The following is a 20,073-nucleotide window of genomic DNA, read 5'->3' on the forward strand; positions in this document are numbered from 1 at the left end:
TATTGTGCAAATATGAAAATTTTCAGCGGTTACGAAGGACTGAAAAACACCGCAGTCTTTGAGGGGCTCAGTTTGGACGGCGTGCGGAGGTGTGGGGGTGGGGGATGGGAGAGAGGTGCCTCGTTGGCTCCTTGGAGTGAACTGGCAGGAAGGAAAACACACAAACTCCATTTCCCCTTGCAGGCTGAACTGCAGGGCCTGGGATGGAAAATTGGACAGTCAAAGAGTAACGATATGTAGAGGTTGGCTGCATGCATTGAAAATTGTTATCCCTCACGCCTATAATCCCAGCATTTTGGGAGGCCGAGGCAGGCGGATCACGAGGTCGGGAGATGGAGATCATCTTAGCCAATATGGTGAAACCCGGTTTCTACTAAAATACAAAAATTAGCCAGGTGTCTTGGCACGTGCCTGTAACCCCAGCTACTCAGGAGGCTGAGACAGAGAAATCGCCTGAACCCAGGAGGCGGAGGTTGCAGTGAGCTTAAGCTGAGATCGTGCCACTGCACTCCAGCCTGACGACGGAGCAAGACTCTGTCTAAAAGAAAGAAAGAAAACGAAAGAGAGAGAGAAAGAAAGAAGAGAAGAGAAGAAAATTGTTATCCCTGGAGAGAAGTGTAGGGGGGACCAGGACACTGCTGTTGTTGCTGTTCACCACCAGCTTTGGAGCATATGTAACTTTGATAACCATGTATAATGCATAAAAAATCATTCCTGTTTACAACCAGTTATCACAACTAGCTACAGATTTCTTTGTTTTTTCTCCACTCCCATTGCTTCACTTGACTAAACTTAAAGGAAAAAAAATTTATTTTTACATATGATATTGTTCAAGTTGATCCTCAGCACCCCCTCCTCAAGTAGCTGGGACCACAGGTGTACAACACGGTGTCCAGCTAATTTTGTATATTTTGTAGAGACAATGGTTTTGCCATGTTGGCCAGGCTGGTCTTGAACTCCTGGCCTCAAATGATCTGCCTGCCTGGGCCTCCCAAAGTGCTGGGATTACGTGCTGGCCTCCATGCCCAGCCATCATTTGTATTTTGAATTTAAATATTTTATAGTCATAAGTATTACTCTTCAAAGATTCTGGGTTTTATAGCATGTACATGGTGGGGTTCAGGACACACTACTCCAAAATATAACAACTCGGGGTATTGAATATTTTATGCTAAAGGAATTTGAGAAAACAACAGAAGCAGGAAGGTCACTGTTACTCTCCCCCTGCGCTTCTTTCCTGAAGCTGATCATAAGATTCTCATGTGAGAGGTGCTCTCTCTGTAACGAGAGGAAATGTGCATTGTTGTGTCTGAAAACACAGCAACACAGAGTCTGAACATACAGGCCTGGCTACGTTTCCCCCAGTTTATTACCGTTAGATCATACTCCTTTCATCATATCACACTTCTCTATAGCTATCCAGTATTCATCAAACCTAACATTAAAAAAATAAAATAAAATAAAATAATCAAAAAAAACCTTGAAGTTTAGCTGTTTCTTCAGGTCTTCATTTCCTTAGCAAGGCTCTTCTGTCATGTAAAACTTACATTAAATAACTAGATATGCTCTCTTCTCTTGTTAGTCTGTCTTTTGCTGTAAGGTTCTCAGCAGTGAACCTAGGCTGGGTTAGGAAAAGCCATATTTCCTCCCTTACATGTGCAAATATCTTCTACCGTAAAATGATAAAAATTTTATTGGGGCAGGTTGGAAGCAAAAAATTGAATCATTATTCCCCTTTGGATGAGCTGAACAGATGAGCTAATGAACTCCCAGTTCCTCCCAGATAGAAATACTTCTCTAGCTCATTTCCTGAAGCTCCTAGAGGATCAAACCTGCTGGAGATTGAGGGGCCTTCTTGGGACCTCCCAGCCCAGGAGGTTACTGCTGGTGAGAGGATTGCTGCAGTCTCCCTGGGAGGGTGCACCGCCACTGGAAAGTATCGCTGCTGTAACTTCAATACAACAAATTTTCATCACATCAGCTCTTTTTATTTGTTTTTTGGAGATGGAGTCTCACTCTATCACCCAGGCTGGAGTGCAGTGGCCCAATTGCAGCTCACTGCAACCTCTGCCTCCTGGGTTCAAGTGATTCTTCTGCCTCAGCCTACTGAGTAACGGGGATTACAGGTGCACTGCCATGCCTGGCTACTTTTTGTATTTTTAGTAGAGACAGAGTTTTTCCATGATGGCCAAGCTAGTCTCAAATTCCTGTCCTCAGGTGCTCTGCCCACCTCGACCTCCCAAAGTGCTGGGATTATAGGCATGAGCCCCCGCACCTGGCCACATCTGCTCTTCGTGCAGTGTTGCAGGCAAAATACAAGAGCTAACATGCAAATAAGTAACATACGCACATCATCAACTCTGCCTGATATGCCAAGGGCCACATGTCAGGCACAGGCAATGAGTGTGCATGATTACTTATTTAGTCCTTACCACAGGCCAAGGTCACACCATCATATTCATCTTCCATATGAGAAAACTAAGATGCAGAGATTTTAAGTTACCTGCCCAGGGTCACTCCGGGCAGATTTCTTTCACTATCATACTTTTCCTATGTCGGGTTTTTCTCACTGTCATAATTTTTGCAAGGGTACTTTTGTTAGGAGAAATACATACACAGTGGTTCTGAGAATGTCTTCTGGAGCCAGGCTGCTTTCACTTCAAATTCCTGCTTTCAAATCCTTGTTCCCTGGCTCAGTGACCCTGAGCACCGCGTCTTGCTTCTAACCTCCAAGCTTCCGTCGTCCATTCCTGGACATAGGCCAGGCTAAATATCAGAGTTTAGTCCCAAGTCTGAGTCTGAAACAAAGATGATAGCCCTTTCCCAAGACAAACCTCTTCCTTTCTTCCTTTCTTGGGGATCAGACCTCCTTAGCAAAGTTAACGAATTAGACAGTAGACTGGAAATTATGGCTCAGGAGCCATGAAGCCAGAATTCACAAGATTCCTAAGCTCCCCAGTTGTGCCTATAGATAACATCATTAGTGTCAAACCTAAGATTGGTGTTCAAGGTGTTTTTCAGACCCTGCCTTATGCCTTATGATGGACTAGCTGGCACACCCAGACTGGTAAACTGGCTCATCTGGTCCTGTGCCCCCACTCAGGGACTGACTCAGTGCAGGAAGATAAGCTATGACGCCCTGTGATTTTCATCCCCAACCCAACCAATCAGCTTTCCCCATTCCCTAGCCCCCTGCCCACCAAACTATCCAAAAAAAAAAAAAGTACCCTCTGAATTTGGGGGGAGACAGATTTGAGTAACAATAAACCTCTGTCCTGGTCACTTAGCTGTCTCTGCATTTATTAGATTCTTTCTCTATTGCAGAAAGCTTGCTGTTCTCAGCTCCATTGGCTTTTCTGGGCAACCAGCAAGATAAACTCACCAGTTACGTTAATAAAAGAGAAACACAAATGATACATATGCTTGAAAAGAAACGTAAGTCTGTATATTTCTTTTGAAGAAACACGAAAGGAGGAGGAATGATATGACAGGCAATACACTGTCCTAAATATTTTCATGATTCTCCTGCCTCCCCCATATCCTTCTTATCCCAACAACTGCTCCCCAGAAACCTTGAACTTAAACACGTCCTGCCAGAACTGGGTTTGTCCTTTCCTTGCATTTTCCTCTCACCTGCCCCACACCCCTTCCAAATCTGTTCTTTCAATTCCAGGTCATTGAGTTTTTCCATTTAAAAATATAAAAGATACAGAAAGAAGAAGATAACGAGTCATCCACATTCCCACCACCTGGAATTAAGTACTGTTCATATATGTACATATTTTTTCTTCCAAATCATTTTAAAGTTACTCTCATTTAAAAAAAAAAAAAATACATGCTTAGCATAGACCATACCAGCAATACATAAAAAGTACAGATATGTAAAATTTCTGATCATCCTAAGTTCAAAATAACTTTTGTTAACATCAGGGCAACACTGATAGAATCATGTTCTTCTGGTATATCTACAGAGAGAAGAATACATATTTTAACTAGACTGTCCCCCCCACACCCCTGCAAAAGAAAAAACAGAACAATAAAGATATATATATGAACTATATATTATATATATACACATATACATATATATGGGAGTTATATATTTTATATATATACATGTATATATGTATATGCTTTTGTAAAATTGAGCTTAGACTGTATTTTCATTTTGCAAATATTCCATTTAATAGTGCATGAATTAACTGAAGACAAAGAGACAGAAACAAATGAAGGAATTCCTGAACTCTCAATCACATTTAGAGAGACACTTTTCTAAAGGAATCCTCTAAAGCTAAACGTACATTAAATTAAGTAGAATGCATTATGATTTGCAGTGGGTTTTTTGTTTTTGTTTTTGTTTTTGTTTTTGAGACGGAGTTTTTGTTTTTGTTTTTGTAACTCTGTTGCCCAGGCTGGAGTGCAGTGGCTCGATCTCGGCTCACTGCAACCTCCACCTCCCGGGTTCAAGTGATTCTCCTGCCTCAGCCTCCCAAGTGGCTGGGACTACAGAAGGGCTAATTTTTGTATTTTTACTAGAGATGGGGTTTCACTATGTTGGCCAGGATGGTCTCCATCCCTTTACCTTATGATCCGCCTGCCTTGGTCTCCCAAAGTGCTGGGATTATAGACTTCAGTCATAGTTCCCAGCCTTTTTCTTTTTCTTTTTTTTTAAGAGCAGCATCACTTGCTTTGTCAACCAGGCTGGAGTATACTGGCACGATCTCAGCTCGCTGCAACTTCCACCTCCCGGGTTCAAGAGATTCTCCTGCCTGAGCCTCCTGAGTAGCTGGGATTACAGGCGCCCGCCATGTTAGCCCAGCTGGTTTCAAACTCCTGACGTCAGGTGATTCGCCTGCCTCAGCCTAGCAGCCTTCTGTACAAAGGGAAAAGCTATGCAGCTCTCGCGCTAGTTAGTTTATAGTAAACACGATCACAGAGGCTCCAGCGAGAAGGACGGGGACATCTCACTTCACCATAAACCAGGGAGAAGAACGGCGACATCTCATTTCAGTATAAACCAATAAAAGCAAAAATCACCCTTTCACATATGCTCTTTTTGCAATACAAAAATTCAGGGAAAAGCGCGAACGTAGTCCCCCCAATATCACTAACTACACAGTCGAGTTTTCCACATCTGGAATAAAATGGATAAACCACACTCTGATCAAAAGCACCTTCACAATGACGCTATCTCCCCTTCCAGGTAAGTATGATTAGAGACGCCTCCACCCTGCCACAGCCCCATACGCCTCACCCTTCACACGCACGGTCACTTGCCACGCGCTTGTCCCCCCCACCGCCCCCACCATGCCACCCCGAGCCCTCCCAGCCCTGACACACAGCTGGGACGATCACGTCCAACCGGCGGTCCTGGACTTGCTCCCACAGCACCAGAAATCCTTCGTGGCGAAGCAGCAGCCCCTGCGCTGCCTCATCTACATAGGAATCGCCCTATCCGTGATGTCACCGACAGCGCCTTTCCCGGTCCCCGTCTGCTCTTCCGCCCCACCCTCCGCCACTCAGCCGCCCAACCAGCTGCGGGAGCCGGCGGAGGAAGTGACACCCGCCTCTATCTCCTTTCCCTCCCTTCCCCCTTCCTGGTCTCTCCCAAAGAAGTGGGTTCTTAACCTGTGATGCCAACGATCCCTCTGGCCGCCAAATGGAGCCTGTGCTGTCTTCTTCAAATAATGACTTTTAATGCACAAACTAGAAAGTTTAGGATTACAAAGAAAACCGGTTCTTTTGACAAACGTTTATCCTTGTGATACAGCATTCTGCTTGACATTGGAAGTCGTTCAATATCAGAGAGAAACCGTATCTATGAAACTAGAGAGGCTGCTCAGATGACTGCAAACCAGCCATCCTTGCTTGTTTTATCACTAGGAGTGTTATAAAGACGGTTGTCCAGTTTCATGAATCTTGTAGGGTTTTTTCAAATACAGCAATATACAAAAATGTGCTGCCCCAGCAGAGCACACTGGACACTCAGGCATGATGCTGGAGTCATTTTATCATCTCTTCCACTGCCTTCTCTAGACCTTAGCACTTACCTCATGTTAACACTTTATATTCTGCAAAGACAGAAACAAAGTCATCCAAATTTGGCAAAAATATTTGGGGGAAATTTTATTTCAGGTGTTTAACTGATTACTTTTAATATGTAGACTACAACACCAAACTCTGACAATACTCCACAGACTTATTAATGGTTTCCACCCCGTCTCTGCAAATCTATCAGGCAAGTTTTGCCTGCCCTTTACTTTCCTATAAACTGAGTCATCCAGTGTGTAGTGGGTTTTGGGGGGAGTGTTACTGCCCAACAGGTACACCTTGCCTGCTGCTTAGACAGAGCCAATTTTTTGACACAGGGGAATTGCAATAAAGAGCTGCACTCTTTATTTGGTGGATGGGGTCCGGTGAGTTGGGAGTTCTGATTGGTCAGGTCGGAGATGAAATCACAGGGAGTTGAAGCTGTCCTCTTGTGCTGGGTCAGTTCCTGCGTGGGGGCCACAACACCAGATGAGCCAGGTTATCAGCCTAGCTGATGCCACCTGATCCACTGAGTGCAGGGTCGGCAAAATATCTCAAGCACTCATCTTAGGTTTTCTAATAATGACGTGATCTCCAGGAACAATTTGGGGAGGTTTAGAATCTTGCAGCCAGAGGCTAACATAACTCCTAAACCATAATTTCTAATCTCGTGGCTAATTTGTTAGTCCCCCAAAGGCAGTCTAGTCCTCACGCAGGAAGGCGGTTTGCTTTGGGAAATGGATATTGTCATCTTTGTTTCACAGCTAAACCGTAAACTAATTTTCTCCCAAAGTTATTTCGGCCTTTGCCCGGGAATGAACAAGGTCAGCTTGGACGTTAGAAACAAGATGGCATCAGGTCAGATCTCTTTCGCTGTGATAATTGTTCCCATTGTAATTTTTGCAAAGGCCGTTTCAGAAGCAGGGGCATAGGTTTGACTTCTGTCACTCGGTCTTATGTCTATGAATTTTTCATGTTATTCATATGGTTATTTGTTTCTATGTGTATTTCTTTGTATGAATATACATTAACTTATTTATTTATTCTGCTGTTGTTGAACATGTTGACCTAAAAGAAGGAGGCTGAAGCACAAAATATAATTTAGAGTTTACTTGAGCCAACTCTAGTCGGCTGGAAGACAGCTGCCTGGAAGACTCCCACCCAAGGAACTTTGGATCTGAGTTCCCGTTGGCCTTTGTCACAAGCAGGTTTTTATTTTTTATTTATTTTATTATTAGTATTATCATTATTTTGAGACGGAGTCTTGCTCTGTCGCCCAGGCTGGAGTGCAGTGGAGCGAACTCTGCTCACTGCAAGCTCCACCTCCCGGGTTCTCACCATTCTCCTGCCTCAGCCTCTCGAGTATCTGGGACTACAGGCACCCACTATCACGCCCAGCTAATTTTTTTTGTATTTTTTAGTATAGACAGGGTTTCACCGTGTTAGCCATGATGGTCTCGATCTCCTGACCTCATGATCCGCCCGTCTTGGCCTCCCAAAGTGCTGGGATTACAGGTGTGAGCCACCATGCCCGGCCCACAAGCAGGTTTTTAAAAGTCAAAAGCGGGGACAGACAGTGGGCTGATAGAAAGCTGCCTGTCAGGAACTCTCATTGGTTTACAGAAATATCATTGTTGGTGATTGGCTATAAATATCATTGATTGGTGATTGGACAAACAGTACCGCAAGAATAAACCTTTTCTTTTCTGCAATCATAGGCAATGATTTTCAATACCATTGTTTTCCCCCTGCTAACATTTTGTCTGAATTCCAGTAAGTCAGCTTATGAAGTAGTGTAAAAAAGGGTAATAGAAGCCTAAGAGGTGGATCAGTGTATCATTGGGCCCATATCATAAGCATGTTTCTGGAAGAAACTTGTTCCCTTTATCCTTCCAGAGATCCCTCTCCTGCTTGGGAGCTCCCACTAATGCTTTTTTTTTTTTTCCCCAGAGTCTCGCTCTGTTGCCCAGGCTGGAGTGCAGTGGCACAATCTCAGCTCACTGCAACCTCCGCCTCCCAGGTTCAAGCAATTTTTTAGAGATGGCATCTTGCCCTGTTGCCGAGGCTGGTCTCCAACTCCTTGCCTAAAGCAATCCTCCCACCTCAGCCTCCTGATTTTCTGGGATTACAGGTGTGAGTCAACCAGCCTGGCAGTGCAAGAAAAAGAAAAAAAAAGTCAAGAAATTATTGTTTATTTTATTTTATTTTGAGTTGAGGTCTTACTCTGTCACCCAGGCTGGAGTGCAGTGGTGCAATGATAGTTCACTGCAGTCTGGATCTCCTGGGCTCAAGCAATCCTCCTGCCTCAGCCTCCCAAGCAGCTGGGACTACAGACGTGAGCCATTGTGCTGGCTAGTTTTATAAAGTTAGCTCATTTTTTAAAATTTGTAGAGACAGGGGTCTCACCATGTTGCCCAGGCTGGTATTGAACTCCTGGCTTCAATCCTTCTTCTCTCCTCGGCTGCCTAAAGTGCTAAGATTACAGGTGTGAGCCACCACACCCTGCTTTTCATATTTTAATTTTATATACGTAATTATTACGTATATTACTTAAGATAATTGGGGCAGTAATCTCTTTAATGTTTTAGATACTTAATTTATCTATTCACTCCACTGGAAGAGTATGCCAATTGGTTTCATAAGAAAATATATTTATAAATCAGAAAATTTCTTTCCACCAATCTAGGGGGCATTGAAAAGCAAATAACTGCATTAAGTAACATCATTTAAGGTGAAAACAGATGCAGTGGTATCTATTAACAATGCTTATCAGTGAGGGAAACAAACTGAAGAAATGAACATCGTTAGATCCTTGGAAAACACTCACTGTTGAAAATCTGAGTGATTCTGTGATACCCTTTTGAGTCTGGCAGGGCATTCTCTTTCCAGAGCATATAAAAGTAAGTAAATCATTTCTTTTCATCCATTTTCATTAAGAGATCAGCTTCCTTGATGTTCTGGAGATTATTAAATTTGATCTGTGGCCACATGCAGTGGCTTAAGCATGTAATCCTAGCACTTTGGGAGGGCAACGTGGGCAGATCACTTGAGTTCAGGAGTCCGAGACCAGCCTGGCCAACATGGTGAAACCCCATCTCTACTAAAAATACAAAAATTAGCCAGGCATGGTGACACATGCCTGTAATCCCAGCTACTCAGGAGGCTGATGCACAAGAATCACTTGAACCCGGGAGGCCAAGGCTGCAGTGAGCCAAGATCATGTCACTGCACTCCAGCCTTGGTGACAGAGTGCAACTCTGTCTTAAGCAAAAAAAAAATTTGATTTGTATACTTGTAAGAAGTGCTTATATTGCTGACTCCATTGCTTATTTGTGATTATAAGTGTATAAAGAGAAAATATCTTTTCTCCTTTCTGTAGTGTGACTTAAACTTAATCCTTAAAGGACATGTATTTCAGCTGGTTAGAGTTTTTTTAGCTAGTAGAAACCTGAGTATACGAATCAAAGAAAACTGCTCCTTACATGCCACAGACGTAGTTTTCTTTCTGTACTAAGATTTCTTTTAGGTATAGTAATTTGTTAAAGCCAAGAGCTCCTATGGAATGAAGTTAGTTGGGAGGGGGCATTGAGTAGTAAGATCATCTTTATAATAGAGATGCCACTCTTGCAGGTATTGACAGCTATTGGGCCCAAAAAATGTTACCAAACATTGGAAAGACAAGATACGAGCAACTTCTCATTGCTGCAGTCTCAAATATCAGGAAATACCATTATCCTCAGGACAATGAACAGACCATCGAAAGAGACTCACAGACTCGATCCGCTGTCATGTATCACCAAACAGGGACTGGATCCTTGTCAATAACACCCAACAGAGATTGTCCTCAGAAATTCACTTCATAACATCAAAACCAGAAACCCACACTGATGCCACTGATGGCAGAAAACAATGATGCAAGAAAGGTTGGCCGGGCGCAGTGGCTCAAGCCTGTAATCCCAGCACTTTGGGAGGCCGAGGCGGGCGGATCACGAGGTCAGGAGATCGAGACCATCCTGGCTAACATGGTGAAACACCATCTCTACTAAAAAACACAAAAAACTAGCCGGGCGAGGTGGCGGGCGCCTGTAGTCCCAGCTACTCAGGAGGCTGAGGCAGGAGAATGGCGTAGGTAAACCCGGGAGGCGGAGCTTGCAGTGAGCTGAGATCCGGCTACTGCACTCCAGCCCGGGCTACGGAGCGAGACTCCGTCTCAAAAAAAAAAAAAAGAAAGGGAGAGAGGGAGATAGAGAGAGGACGGACTTGCCCAATGACCATGCTTAGTATATAAAAGCAAAAGAGCTCAACTTCTGCTCATGAAAGCAAGAACTGAGGGAACAAGAGCCAATATCTCTAAGGATCCAGGTCTGCACCAGGGGCCTGTTAGGTGCAGGATTCTGTTGGCTCCAATGATGGGTCTCAGATGGACTAATTTTTATGGACATAGCCTCTGAAAGAAATCAGTCGAGGAATAATATAGAGACACTTATCTACATGCTCATTCTCTATTAATATAGAAGGGAAACTAGCATTAGATTGTTTTCATCAAATAAAAGTAAAATCAAGATTTATAAAGAAAAGAGGAAAGGGGAGGAGAAAAAAATGACTGGGACCATTGTGATTTTGCTACCTTTGGATAAGCAATTTGAAAGAAAGCTATCAAAGAGGTCACTATGACCTGTCTTCTCCAGACCAATGTGACTTGGTCACCACAGGAAACAATTATAGGCTGGGCACAGTGGCTCACGCCTGTAATATCAACACTTTGGGAGGCGGAGGTGGGAGGATCACTTGAGCTCACGAGTTGGAGAGCAGCCTAGGCAACATAATGAAACTCTGTCGGTACAAAAAATACAAAATTTAGCCGGGCATGGTGGTGTATGCTAGTAGTCCCAGCTACTCAGGAGGCTGAGGTGGGAGGAACACCTGAGCCTGGGGAGGTTGAGGCTGCAGTGAACCATGATTACACCACTGCACTCCAGCCTGGATGACAGAGTAAGACTGTGTCTCTAAATAAATAAATTAAATTTGAAAAAGAAACAGGGTCAGGCACGGTGGCTCACACATATAATCCCAGCACTCTGGGAGGCCAAGATGGGAATATCACTTGAGCTCAGGAGTTCAAGACCAGCCTCGGCAACATAGTGAGACCTCATCTCTAAAAAATACACATTTCAATAAATATATATAATAAAATATATACTATATTTTATTATACATAATATATAATTGTATATATTTATTATCATATAATATGTGTATGTTTTATTATCTATATAATAAAAAAGAAACAATTACAGATGTTGGAGGACTTTAAAATATCTCAGCCAGGTGCAGTAGTTCAAGCTGGTAATCCCAGCACTTTGGGAGACTGAGGCAGGAGGATCACTTGAGCCCATGAGGCTGAGGCTTACAGTGAACTATGATCATGCCACTGCACTGCCACCTGGGTAACAGAGCAAGATCCTATCTCAAAAAATAAAATAAAATGTCTTAGAGGTTTAGCTGTCCATCCTACGCAACTGAATACCTTTGTGTAATATCCACCATGTCCTCCTGTTGTACCTCTCCCTTACTTAAGCCAGGAAGGCACTTGTCCCCTTACTAGAATATCATTGGCATGTGGCCGGGTGTGGTGGCTCATGACTGTAATACCACCATGTTGGGAGGCTGGTCAGGAGTTTGAGACCAGCCTGGCCAACATGATGAAACCTTGTCTCTACTAAAAATACAAAAATTAGCCGGGTCTGGTGGTGCTGGCTTGAAAGCTGAGATCACTCCACTGCACTCCAGACTGGGCGACAGAGCAAGACTCCGTCTTAAAAAAAAAAAAAAGGAAAGAAAAGAATATCATGGGCACATGTATAGAAAGTTTGTTAGGCCGGGTGTGGTGGTTCACACCTGAAATCCCAGCACTTTGGGAGGCTAAGGCAGGTGAATCTCTTGAGCCCAGAAGTTGGAGCTCCTAGGGCCAACCTGGGCAACATAGCAAGACCCTATCTCTAAAAAAAAAAAAAAAAAGTTGGATTTGATGGTGCACACCTGTAGTTCCAGCTATTCTGGAGGCTCACTAGTGTCAGGGTGGCAGGTGTGGTGAGTTTGCAGTGAGCTGAGATCACGCCACTGCACTCCATCCTGGGTGACAGAGTGACACCTAGTCTCAAAATAAAAAGTGGGTGAGGGGGGACAAAATTTGTTGTGTTGCAAGTAAATGAAGAAAGGGACATTATTAGAGTTGAGAAATAAATTGGAATATGATTTGGTACCTTTCCCACAGAAGATAAGTTTGCTAAATGTGCTGAAATTAGAAGCATTATATAAGTCACGGTGCAGTGGCTCGTGCCTGTAATCCTAGCACTTTGGGAGACCTCCGAGGTGCCTGAGTCTAGGAGTTTGGGGACCAGCATGGGCAACATAATGAAACCCTTTCTGTACAAAAAATACAAAAGTTAGCTAGGCCTTTCGGATGCGACAACTGATTGTGCCACAGAGATATAACCCTAATGGCTTAGGACTCTAGGAAGACAGAATCTCCCCCGTTTATCTAGTGATCAATAATGCATGAAGGCTTTAAAAGCTGGAGCAGGCGGCAGAGCGCGGTGGCTCATGCCTGTAATCTCAGCACTTTGGGAAGCTGAGGCGGGCGGATCACGAGGTCAGCTGATCCAGACCATCCTGACCAACAAGGTGAAACCTCCTTCTCTACTAAAATACAAAACATCAGCCAGGCGGGGTGGCGTGCGCCTGTATTCTCAGCTACTCTGGAGACTGAGGCATGGGAATAGCTTGAACCTGGAAGGCGGAGGTTGCAGTGAGCCGAGATCGCGCCACTGCACTCCAGCCTGGTGACAGAGCAAGACTCTGTCTCAGAAAACAAACAAACAAACAACCTGGAGCAGGCGTCCCTCAGTGGGCTCTAGCCACCAACCTTCAGATTAACAGCAGAACGCGCTAACCGATTGTGCCACAGAGACACGTAGTTTACCTCCTTCTGGGCGCACTCACCAAACACTCCCCAACCCTCCCATCCTCAGAGCCCACCAGACAGTACAACTGTGCAAGGCCTTGGAAAACTGGAGAGATTAGAGCGGTGAATCGTGTTGGTCTCGTTGGAGACCCGCAGGTTGGGAGATTCTGGAACCAGGACAACCTTGCCCCTCGCCTGCTTCAGAAGCCCCTGGAAAAGCCCCGGCTCGCGACCCGGACCTGAGCGGCCTGGGGGCCCAAGAGATACTGAACGCCCTGTGAACTCTCGGGATGGCTCTTCCCATTCTTTGTGCCGGCTTCACCCAGTCAGCAAGCCTGTGCCCACCCTGTCCAGTCACTTTGGAGGCCGCTGCGGAACTTCCGCTGCCATCTTCGGATCCTGTGTCCAGCACGGGGGCTCCACCGGGGCAGGGATCGTGGTGAGCGTGGCTCGTGGGGCCCCTCGCGGGGAGCAGGGTCTGGCACTCACCAGGGCGCACGACTAGGACTTGTTGAATTAATCTATCGTTGCCTTTAGCTTTTAGTCCTTTGAAGAGCCCTGAAAATGGAAATCATGAAATATTTTACCATGGGGAAGTTTTGATTTTTTTTAATTTTTTAATTTTTTATTTTATTATTATTATTATTTTTTTTTTTTTTTTTTTTTTTTTTTTTTTTTGAGACGGAGTCTCGCTCTGTCGCCCAGGCTGGAGTGCAGTGGCCAGATCTCAGCTCACTGCAAGCTCCGCCTCCCGGGTTTACGCCATTCTCCTGCCTCAGCCTCCCAAGTAGCTGGGACTACAGGCGCCCGCCACCTCGCCCGGCTAGTTTTTTGTATTTTTTAGTAGAGACGGGGTTTCACCGTGTTAGTCAGGATGGTCTTGATCTCCTGACCTCGTGATCCGCCCGTCTCGGCCTCCCAAAGTGCTGGGATTACAGGCTTGAGCCACCGCGCCCGTCCTGTTTTTTTTTTTTGAGACAGCGTCTCGCTTGGTCTGGAGTGCAGTGGTGCAAACACGGTTCATTGCAGCCTCTACCTCCCGGGGCCATCGTCGCCTTTAGCTTTTAGTCCCTTGAAGAACCCCAAGAATAGAAATCATGAGATTTTTTCCATGGGGAAGTTCTTTTTACAAAACTTTTATTCACGTTGATTTCTAGGCATCCCCTGGGGAGGGCAACGGGCAGGGCCTCCAGTGCACCTTCTGCGGCGGTGAAGCCGCAGGGGCTCAGCTGGGCGGTGGCTGGGTTATGGAGCAGGAGCGGGGGAGGGGAAAAGCAAAAGCAGGGAAAGAAGCTGGGGAGCCCTGGAACAGACATCCAGACCTCCTGAAAGGCTTGTGGAGAGGCACAGGCTGGATCTTCTGGAGGTGAGAATTGTTTTGTTGTTGTTGTTGTTGTTGTTGTGTTGTTGTTGTTGTTGAAGCAGAATGGGGAGGAACTGGGGAAAATTCAGAGAGAACATGAAAGAGCTCCAAACACGAAGACCTATAACTCCCCAAGAATAACATCTTCCAGAAAAACTAGACAGAAAACTACGAGTCTGGGAACCCTGAAATCCCTGGAGGAGTAGCATCATCATGACCCTCTGTGTTCCTCTTGGCAAAAGGACTTGCTTCCCTTGTTTGTACAATTGTGTGTGTTTGTTAAATAAATAAAACCCTTTTCATATATCTTTGAAAGGACATTGGCTCTGTTATTTTATGATTCCAAATAATGCTGCAGTCGTCATTCTTGTACACTTCTCATTGGCCACTGGTGTATTTCTATAGGGTAGAGGCCTGGAGAGCAGTTGTTCCAGCATAGTGATTACATGGTTTTTATATCATTCTATTTTCTTTCCTTTGTTGGTTTATTAGCTATAATTCTTTCTGTCTTCTGGTCCACTGCTCTCCAACTTCTTTCGCTGCTTTTGCTTTTTCAGTGATGGCTTTAGGGTTTCCAGAATACATCTTTATCAGTGCCATCAAGTGACATTCTACCTCCCCTTCTGGCCATTATGCTAGTGTTGTCATGTAATTTGATTTTAGACATGTTATAAACCCCAGAATCCATTATTATTGCTTTTGTTTAATCAGTCAAATTATTTTAAAACATTTAAATAGTAAGAACATACATATTTAACTATGTACATACCAATTTCCAGTAGTCTCCATTTCTTTGTGTAGGTCCAGATTTCTGTCTGGTATCCTTATCCTTAGGCCTGGAGGACTTCTTTTGCATTTCTTGCAGTGTGGGTTGCTGAATTCTGTTTTTTTTTTTTTTTTTTTTTTTTTTTTTGAGAGGGAATCTCGCCCTGCCGCCCAGGTTGGAGTACAATAGCTCAATCTCGGCTCACTGCAACTTCTACCTCCCGAGTTCAAGTGATTCTCCTGCCTCAGCCTCCTGAGTAGCTGGGATTACAGGTGCACCCCACCAAGCGTGGCTAATTTTTTGTATCTTTAGTAGAGACAGGGTTTTACCACATTGGCCTGGCTGGGTTGGCCAGGCTGGTCTCGAACTCCTGACCTCGTGATCCGCCTGCCTAAGCCTCCCAAAGTGCTGGGATTACAGGCATGAGCCTCCGCGCCCGGCTTGAATTCTCTCATTTTTTGTATGTCTTTAAATGTCCTTATTTCAGTCACATTCTTGAAAGAGTTTTCGTTTTGTCATAGAATTCTAGGAAAACTTTTATTTTTTTCAGTACTTTAGGATGTTGCCACTTTGTTTTTGTAAAACTGGCATAAAGTGGGCTTCCTGTACTTGTTATATAATTTTTGGAATGTGTACTTAAATTAAAAACATTAAAATGGGCTGGACAAGGTGGTGCATGCCTGTAGTCCCAGCACTTTGGGGGGCTTTGGAAGTCCCAGCACTTTTGGGAGGGGGAGACAGGAGGATCGCTTTAGGCCCAGAGTTGGAGACTAGTGTGGGCAAGGTAGCAAGACCCTATCTCTCTGTCTGTCATATGTGTATGTATATATATATGTATATATACACACACACACATACATACATCATGAATGTCCTAGATTCATCTTAAGTTCCACCAACAATGCATTTAAAGTAAAATGTGCCCAACCTGAGGGTAAAACCTATCTGCTGACATGTAATTTGTGTTTGTGAGACATTCTCAACAGCATTTGCTTTCCCTAGCATCCCTAGCATAGTGGTTCTTGTGTTTTCCTCACACCTGAATGTCTTAAGTGCAAAACCTGTCAGAATTCACTTCCTTTGCCAAAAGATTCTGTAATACTTTTTTTTTTTCGAGATCATTCGAGATCAGTTCACTGCAACTTCCACTTCCCATGTTCACAGGATTCTCCTGCCTCAGCCTTGCAATTAGTTCAGACTACAAGCCTGCGCCAACACACCCGGCTGATTTTTGTACTTTTGGTAGAGACGGAGTTTCACCATGTTGGCCAGGCTGGTCTCAAACTCCTGACCTTAAGTAATCTGCCCACCTCGGCCTCCCAAAGTGTTGGGATTACAGGTGTGAGCCACCGCGCCGGGCCTAAAATACTCTTACTTCAAGTAAAAGTGCATTAAAAACAAACTTCTCAGTTGCATCCCTGGAATCCATAGAAAGCCTGGGAGAGACAATCAAGTGCTACAGGATCAAGTGCTAAACAGGGGAGGACAAAGCGTGGCTTCCTCACTAGGAGTCAGGGCAAAGTTATCTGCTTTGGTCTCCAATGGAGACCGGAACTCGGTTCACCTGCGACAGGAGGACGCGGCCCAGAGGAGGCAGACTTTCTCTTCATGGTGCCTTCAGATGGGAAATCTCCTAGGATTTCTTTCTTTCCCTTTGATCTACTCCCAACGCTCCCTTTGTTTCTTCAAGACCTTTTTTGGATCCCTAATGTGCAGGACCTAAGGGACTGGTGCCCTTCCCTACCCTCCCTGTCTGTGTGTCTTCAGCGCCCAAGCTCACCCAGAACATTATTGCCTGCCAGAGACAGTGAGAGGACCAAGGAGGGTGACGGGTGCAGTGGGAACCACAGAGTCACCATGAACCTGTGCCTCGTGGGCTCCTAGCCAATTGAATAAACATCCCCTGAAGCTTCTCTGCAGGTCACAGCGAAGAAGAGGGTGGCTACCGACCCGGTGAGAGAAGCATCAAGAAGCATCGGGAGGACCTGACCCTACCCCTGGACCTTGAAGACAGGCCTGGCTAGGCTGATTTTAATGGGTAGACCCAAGGAAAAGGCTCAAGGGTGACCCAAAGTCCGACCCTGAGATTAAGGCTTTCAGATGTCTGATTGTTTTGATGTTGGTCAGTAGAATCCACCCCCCTTTTCAGGAGACTCCTTTGCCAAAATTCAGAGATCTGGGATTCCTGCTGCTTGCTGCACAGAAAGCCAATCACCAAGATGATTGTTGCCAAGGAAGGAGTTTTAATAGGGTGCTGCAGTGGGGGAGATGAGAACTCAGTCTCAAATCCATCTCCCTGACCAACCAAAACCAGAGGTTTAGATTGCAGGGAAGAAATGTAACAATGTGTAAGAAAACAGGAACTAGGGAGGAGCAAGGAAGCAACCATGAGGAATGAGGGGTCCCAGCATCTCATCGTCTGGATGAATTTCAGTTCCTTGATAGCTTTTTTGAGAGGCCTGAAGGTCATTTCCTGAGGACAGAACTCAGATAAAACAAATATTAAGTTTCATGCTTTAAGACCAGAAGGGTCCATTTCTAGGTTTATCCAAAAATGCTACATATGGGACTAGAGGGTGGTTTTCAGACCAAGAAAGAAAAAGATTGTGCAGACCAAAGTCTGCAGTTAACCAAAGAAGAAACATAATTTTCTGACCACAGGATGTATGGGGCCAGAGAATGAACAGCCTATAGAAAAACTGTTTTTTGTCCTGAGCATAGGGGAAGGATGAAGTTGCACCAACTAAGGTGGAATTAAGTTGCAGATGGGGAAACATCTGGATTTTGGTTCAGAGCCCTGGGGTCTTCCTCAAAAGTCTCTTTCCTTGAAAGAGGAACCCTGTCTCAGTTTCTGCATCTCTCTGAGTCCTTTTGGACCTTTTAAGGTCTTGGTGCTTGGCCCCCTCTAACTCTGAGTACTTCCCCTCCTGCAGGGCAACCTCGCCCAGTACCCAGGCCCCAGCTCCAGTGACCATTTCCCCCTACTTTGCTCCTAGCAAAGGCCATTTCTAGGTCAGTGGTGAGGTACAGCCAGGACGGGGCTACTTGTTCTGAGATTTTTGGCCCTGGAAGGCCTTGAGCCCTGTGGTCCTGCAGAACCACTGTCTCCTTCTTTTGGAGAAAGCAAGGAGGAAATGACCTGTGTGGAGGGAATCGAGGGCTGCACCTGCATGGAGGAGCTGAGGCAAGCAGGGCAGCTTGCCTCATTGGATTTGTCATCCAAGAGGTTGGGCTGTTATTATTAATTTTGAATTTTGTCAATACAAACTGCAGGGACATTTGTCTTCTTACTTGTAGGAACCTCACAAGACCTCTCATCTTATATTCCAGGGAGAATTGTTTCGTATTACACAAACACATAGGTGAGACTGCCGTTCTGACCTGCAGGCCTCGATGCCTTGCACAAGGGCACCAGGACACCAGCAAAGCCCTTCCCGTACAAAGAGCAAGCATGTTATGTCTACAGCCCAACGGCACAGTTCCAAGTACAATTTCTGCTTGGCTCTATGAGCTGAGTACACGTTCCCCCTAGCACAGAAATTCTACAAACTCCCATGAATACTATAGTGAAAAGCAGGGCTGGCCAGGTGTGACAGATCACACCTGTAATCCCAGCAGTTTAGAAGGCCAAGGCAGGGTGGATCACTTGAGTCCAGGAGTTGGAGACCAACCTGGGCATGGCAAAACTTCAACTCTTAAAAAAAAAAAACAAAACAACCACAACAACAACAAAAACAAGAACAGAAATTAGCTGGCTGTGGTGACTCACGCCTGTGCTACTCCAGAGGCTCAGACAGGAGGATTGCTTGAACCAAGATGCCACCAGATACAATGAGACTCGGTCTCACGGAAAAAGACAAACATAAAAAAGAGGCAGTGTAAGAGGCGACTCTAGGGACAGGGAAAAAACACTAAGGTTTTTCAAGTGGTGTTAAAAGCCAATAGGCCTTGGGGACCATTCAGCAATCTACAAAGCAGGGAAGCCTAGATCCCTGAGCTCTGCCTGCCAAGTACCACTGCAGCTAATATGAGAGACCTCCCCCACAGAGACTGAAATTTGCCTTCAGAGGAAACAAGTGACTGCAGACATCTGTCCCAGGACAGTAGACAAGAAAACAAGGTCTCACAAAAACAAAAACAACTAACCACACCATAGAATCACTGAGACCCAGCCTGCGACTATAGGCGAAACAAACGAACAAAAAAACGCTATTATTCATACCATGAAGGACCAGAGGAAATTGCGAATGCAGTCCCCTACGACTGTTGCGGGAATCAGGAGAACGGAGAGACCAATGGGTGGAACAGGAGGATTTTATTGCGTGCATTCAGGCCCAGCAGATTAAAATCCAAAGGCTGAGCCCTGATCACAGACAAGGCTTGACTTTTATACACTCTTCTGAAAGGGGGTTGGCTAGTTTGAATGGCACAGTGGGAATTTGATGGCGCAAAACTCATAGGGCAGGCAAGAGGGCTTAGAAACTGGAATAATAAGAAATGGTAAGAGGAAAGACAAGGTAGTAAAGGCATTTGCTGTTTTTTCCTCTTATCCTTGCTGGAGCAGACTGTGTTGAGAGAGTACCTGGAACTCATTCTTCAGGGCTCTGGCTTTTCCCATAGTGTTATCAAGGATCTGCTAGGGCTCTATCTATTGCTGGCCTTTGAGTCTGTTAAGTGCAAGAAAACCTGTCTCTTCCTTTTAGCTTCTGATTCATTACTACAAGTTATGCAGTGAAGCTTTCCACGTTAGGGGAAATGACAGAAAACAGCGTATCAGCAGTACACCGGATGAGCCTCAGCTTTAGGATAAACCATTTTGGTGACTATAAAGCATTTGCTCTGCCAAGTAAGCATGAGTGCCTGAACCTCCACCCCGCCACAGCTCCATATGCCTCACCCTTTACACACACAGTCACTTGCCACAAGCACCGCACCACCCAATCCCCAACC

General features: G+C 45.0%; 1 pseudogene; it reads right to left on the reverse strand.

Moving 5' to 3' along the window:
• Positions 1-5,072: 5,072 nt before the first annotated feature.
• On the reverse strand, positions 5,073-5,211 carry LOC117076899 (annotated as a pseudogene).
• Positions 5,212-20,073: the final 14,862 nt, after the last annotated feature.

This window comes from Trachypithecus francoisi, unplaced genomic scaffold (genome assembly GCF_009764315.1).
Source record: "Trachypithecus francoisi isolate TF-2019V2 unplaced genomic scaffold, Tfra_2.0 Lachesis_group5, whole genome shotgun sequence".
Lineage (NCBI taxonomy): Eukaryota > Metazoa > Chordata > Mammalia > Primates > Cercopithecidae > Trachypithecus > Trachypithecus francoisi.